General features: G+C 28.1%; 1 long non-coding RNA gene across 2 annotated transcripts; it reads left to right on the forward strand.

Moving 5' to 3' along the window:
* Nucleotides 1–1,122: 1,122 nt before the first annotated feature.
* LOC108467737 (uncharacterized) lies at nt 1,123–5,799 on the forward strand. Of its 2 annotated transcripts, none has more exons than XR_001868893.2 (3): nt 1,123–1,613; nt 3,082–3,253; nt 5,431–5,799. It is a non-coding gene; the product is annotated as an uncharacterized LOC108467737 (long non-coding RNA). The 2 variants fall into 2 exon arrangements; XR_008287025.1 differs by having other exon boundaries at nt 3,086–3,253.
* Nucleotides 5,800–6,038: the final 239 nt, after the last annotated feature.

Below are 6,038 nucleotides of genomic sequence, written 5' to 3' on the forward strand. Positions count from 1 at the left end.
TGAAAACGCTATTATAGATTGAGCATTAGCTACGCTTTTTGAAAAGCGCCGCAAAAAATATTTTATCTGTCTATTTATTATTTAACTGGTTTATTTATATTAATTAAAATACAATTTATTTTTAATTGAATATTTAAATTCTTCGAAAAAATAATAACACATAGAAAAAATTTGAAAGTAAAAACATAGAAAAATATTTGTTAAAATGAAAAAATTAAAATACTATTATTTAAAATAATTTTAAAGTTTTTGGGTATATGATTTATTATTTTTAATTTATATATTAAATAATTTCTTATATAATCGTAAAAGAGATAGTATTAATTTTAAAATATTGAATTAATTATCATTATAGTTTAGGATTTATGGCTTAGGGTATATGGTTTAGGGTTTAAGGTTTAGGAGTTACTATTTTAATATTTATGTATTATGGATTATGGGTTTGGAATTACGGTTTATGGGTTAAGGGTTAGGATTTAACATTTAGGTGTTAAGGGTTAAGGGTTAAGGGTTAAGGGTTTAGGGTTTATGTTGTATGATTTAGGGTTTATGGGGATAGGAGTTAGGGGTTTAGGGTTTAGATTAATTAGTATTTTTAATTTATATATTAAATAATTTCTTATATATTCGTAAAAGAGATAATATTAAATTTAATATATTAAAATTATGATTATAGTTTAATTTATTTAAGAGATAATAGATAAACTTTATATATATTTAGGATTTAACTTGAGATTTGTTAAATAATGAAATTTTATGCAATCAATTAATGCTTTTATATTTAAAATATTTAATCTAAACCAATTGATATATAAAAATATATAAAAATTTTAAATTTTATCTAATTTTTTAAATATTACATAAATTTTTAAAATATTTATTTAAAATTGATATGAAAGATATAATAATACAATATAAAATTATAAAAAGTCAAGAATTAGCGGTATTTATGATAAAAACGCCGCAAAAGGCAAACAATAACGGCGTTTATGATAAAAATGCCACAAAAGGCAAACAATAACGGTGTTTATGATAAAAATACTACAAAAAATTAATTTATTTTAAATAAAACGGCGTCGTTTTGATATAATACGCAGCTAAATTTTCATTTTGATTGAAACGACGTCCTTTTATTTCTCTCCCCCCAATTCCCTTTTTTTTTCTCGATTCCACTTTCTTTCTCAGCCATTCTCAGCCTGTACTTCTGTTTCTCTCTCTCGATTCCCTTTTCTTTCCCAATTCCCTTTTCTTTCTCAACCTTTCTCAACCTATTCTTCTATTTTATACCCGAAAAACTTGATTAGTCTCTCATTTTTGTTTTTAATAGGTAAGAGGTAAGCCTAAGCTCTCATCTCTTCGACTTAGGGTTTATTGTTTATCCTCCTCTTATCAATTGCTTTGATTCTTTCCTAAAATTTCATCATTCTCACGCTTTTTAATGGTGCATTTCTCAATTCTTATCCTCCCTTATGATTTCTCGGTTTTCCCCTTATCTTATGTTGAATCTATCTACTTCTTCTCTTTATTCGTTTATTAATTTAACCGTAAGAAATAGTTTGCCTCCGATTTAGAAACATTGCATTTCGAGATCTCAATTCTTCAATCCCCGAAAGGTAAGCTTTTCACCTATAATTTCTTACTTATAATCTACAATTTTAACAAATAATAATAATCATCTTCGGTTTGTTTTTATTTTCATTTTTCTTTCCTTAGATTCCAAAACGAATATTTCTTCTTCTTTTTCTTTTTTTTTTTGTTTTTATCAATTTTAATTGATTTTCATCTCTCACACTGTAACATTTCCTTTCAATGGATACCTAATCTTCAATTCTTTAGCTTTATTATTATTATTATTATTATTATTATTATTATTATTATTATTATTATTTTCTTTTTGTTTAATGGGTTGCGTTTCTGTTTTTGTGTTTTTGGATTTTTCACTCTTCTATACATTTGCTTAGCTCAGCTTAGGTTAAGTTTTATTTTTTTATTGATTGAATTATTTCGAACACGAATAGTGCCATAATCAGTGGCCAGAAAGTAAAAATAATGTCATAATCGTTGTTGTAAGTTAATCAGCGTTGCCAGTTTTGAGAGATTTAGCTTTGAATTTTTCCATTTTTTGTCGAATAAATTGAAGTGTGTGATTTAAGGTAATGAGTTTTAGAATTTTTTTGAAGGTTGTTTTGAGGATTGTCTTGATCTATTTCCTGTAAACGTGTTACCTGCACCAATTTTATTGGAGAGGGTTCCATTTGGGGATTATATTCTTTTACGTTGTTTTCTGTTTGGTTCTGTAATTTTCCATAGGCTGAGGCCATGGGAATGTGGGGGTTTTATTCCTTGCTTACTGGTTTTTATTATTTGGTCTTTGCTACAGTGCCATGAGAATTTTACTACATATGCAACAGTAAACATTTTTCTAGAAGATATGAATATGAAGTCAAAGCTTCGAGTTTTTCCTTTTTTAAGTAAACCCCTAATTTTGGTGGCGATTATGATGAAATTAGCTAACTGTTTGCTTGAAATTCATTAAAATAAAAGCTGTGCCTTGCTGAATAGTTGCTGAAGTACATGCATATCTAATAAATATTAGGAAGCTTTGGCTTGAAGGCATTTGGTAGCTTCTTTCTGTGCTACTTTTGTTGGCTTTTAATTTATTCTTGTTGTATACTTCTGGTGGTTACTATATAAAGCCTCAATGCTTCTTTGCATAGTTCTAAATATACCTTTGTATGTTTTTGTTTTTCTACAGTTCTACTTCTATTGAACAGTTATGGCTTGGCTGAAACATTTAGGCATGCTTTTTATTGGTTCCTTATCTATACATGGTTACCAATAAGTGTTAAAATTTTTTTTTTCCTCTTGTTATTATTTGCTATTGAGCTGCTCTAGACACAAACATACACATATCTTTTGGCTTTCTTTCTCTATCTTAATTTTCACTTTAAATTTTGAGATGAAACATATGAATGGGTTTTCCTCCTCTAAATGTAGCTAGTAATCAACAAGTTGTAAACATCTTGTGTTTAATCTACCCTGTCCACCTCCATATTAAATCAATCATGATTATATTGTCAGACAGCTATCAGTGGACTACTTTTATCGACTTTGGATGATCCTAATACAAAACTTTGCATAGTAATCAGTATGGCTGTAGCAGCTATTACAGTCTACGACTGGCCAGAAAGTTAACAAGACTTGTTGCCGTTCCTCTTAAAGTTGATTGGTGATCAAACTAGCTTGAATGGAGGTAAGAAATATAGCATTCGTGCTTTAATTAATACTATTGCTCTTTGTTTCCTAATCTTGAACATTTTCTCTTCATGTTTCGGTGGTTTGATAGCCGTCCTAGATGGCTTACGTAGATGCCTTTTTTTTGTAATAACTTAGTTTTGAATGATTGATGGCTATTCTTTCTAACCTTTTCCATAAAGTTCTATTTGTATTTAAGTGTGTTATTATTAATATACTCTGAGAATTTGGTGTCTGGTGAAGGATTCATTGCTTATTTATGTTTTTGTTGTTATTAAGAAGGTTTGTGTAGATATAAATCTTCTCATCTGGTTATCTATTATTTTTCCCTTATATATTTTTTTTCTTTTTTAAATCAGATTGGTTACTGTTTACTATTTAGTCATATGGAAACTGACTTACCCTAAGCTATAGCTTTGAAACAATTATGGTAGCTAATTTTATGAGAAGATTTCTAGTTTGATTCTGCCTATGTCATAAAAACTTGAATTGATAGATGAAAAAATATTGAGTGAAGTGATAACCTATATTACATTTTAAAAAGAGAATGTATGTTTAAATTTTGAAGGTAATATCATTGAAAGAGACAGATAGAAACTTCAAATATAATATTAACAATAAATTTGACAAGAAAAATATAAAAAAAATCATAAAAACTTTGAGTTTTAAACCAAAAGAGGAAGGGAAAATGTTTAGTTGAAATTAGAAACCTGTTGATTGTTTACCCGGGGGGCCTCTGACAAGGAACTGTGTTTGTACTTTGCATTTCGTGTTTAAATGGTTTAAATTTTCATATAAATTACAATAGAAATAGTTTGCCTTTTTTCACAAGGTACATCCACTATCTTGTTTTTAGCGTTAGTAACAATTGTGGTTGTTTTGAGACCTCATGATTAATTAAAACTAATAAGTAAAAAAAAACCATCAATAACTGAGGTTTTTTATATGATAGAAGATATTTTTATGCTGTTATATCATTCATAAAAGTTAATTTTTTTCGATGTTAATTTTAGATGTTAACTTTGAAGTACATTTGTCCGATTCTCAATGCATTTTCTTATATATTTTCTATCCAACATCCATTCTTTGGTCACAAAATGATTAAAATCATAGACTTCTTTTGATGTTTTTGTCTTATATATGATTAAAATATATATGATCTAAAAGTAAGAGAGAAGGAACTTAAAGCAAAAGAGGCTGAACTGAATAAGCGTGAACAGGTAATTTGTTGTTGGTTGTTTACAGTCGAGTGAGGTTGGCCCTTGAATAATAAGTGTGGTGCTTCCGATTTATTTTTGCGGTATTCGATATCAATTGTGATAAGTTGTTCCTTTCGCATTGCAGTTACAAATTATACAGATTTTTGAAGTAATTTAAATATTTCTATCTTGGCACAAAAAAATCAAAACCATAGTTTTTGAATCTGAATTTTCAATTCATATTTCAGTTTAGTTTTTTATCTTGATGACTCCCGAGTTTATCCATTACCAGTTTGATTTTGACATGAGTTCTTGCCATGAGTCCCTTAAACATTTTTTGCTTTTTTCTTCCAAAAGTTTAACGTCTTTCCATTAGAGTTTCATCGTCAAGTTTATCTCCTCTTCCTTTTGATCGACATTTTCAATACTTTGGGTTCAAGATCCCCTATATGCTAGAGGTATAGAGTTCGAACTTTTGCATGAGCTTGTTTTTCAGCAACTATGGCATTTTGCGCTCATCTTCAACGATTAGACATTTCAAAGTGACTAAAGATAATACCAAATTTGTTTGAATGAAAAATAATAACTTTATCAATGCTATTGGACATAGAAATTAAGATTATGATAACTAAAAACTTGTGATATTTATGAGCTTAATAAAAAAAGTGAAACATGTTATGAGTCGCATGAAATTGAGAAAGGAGATAGACATTAAACACATGAGGTTCGTCATGACTTCTCCTTTAACCTTTATTTGACCCTTTTTATCTTTTTCATATATGCTACTTATTTTCTTTTCGAGGCCTTTACAAGTCCATCAACATGAAACTGGACTTATGCCTGTCACTTATTTACAGCGACATTATCATTTACGATTAGCTTAGCATCAGTTTTTTTTATTATGGGTTTACTTTTTACTGATTTCACTTTCATTACAGTAAATGATATAGCTAATTTCCTTGTTTTGCTCAATCAGGTAACCGAGACTCCATTTAACAATTTTCTTTATTGCTGGAACAAGTCTTAACCAAGATCAAGATCAAAGTACTTCACTAAGTTATATATGCAGGCATTGCAATACTTTGGCTTCATCTAAGCTTGAACCAGCCCTCTACTGTATATTGTTTCTTCTTCTTTTCTGATCTTTTTCCTTTGATTAATGAGAGGTGATGATGATTTGGCATTCTTTTCTCACTAGGATGAATTTTGTTTTAGAAATTGTAATACTTTGTGTCTGTGTGTGGTTTTTTTATATATTAAATTACATATTGAATCATTGTTTATGTATTAAATTTAAATTCATTAATTTTTATATTTAGTTTTGAAGTTTAAATTTTAATGAAAATTTTAATTTAATTAATATTTTTATTTATCCTTATTTAAAGTTTAAATTTCAAAAATTAAACATAATATAATATTTAATATAGAAATAAATATTATTTAATTAAAATAAAATAATTTTTTAAAAAATCATGATTTTTAGTGGCGTTTGTGAGAAAAGCGCTGCTAAAAGTCATGTTCTTTAGCGGCGTTTGTGATAAAAGCGCCGCTAAAGGTCATGTTCTTTAGCGGCGTTTGTGGTAA

Source organism: Gossypium arboreum, chromosome 8, assembly GCF_025698485.1.
Source record: "Gossypium arboreum isolate Shixiya-1 chromosome 8, ASM2569848v2, whole genome shotgun sequence".
Taxonomy (NCBI): Eukaryota; Viridiplantae; Streptophyta; class Magnoliopsida; order Malvales; family Malvaceae; genus Gossypium; species Gossypium arboreum.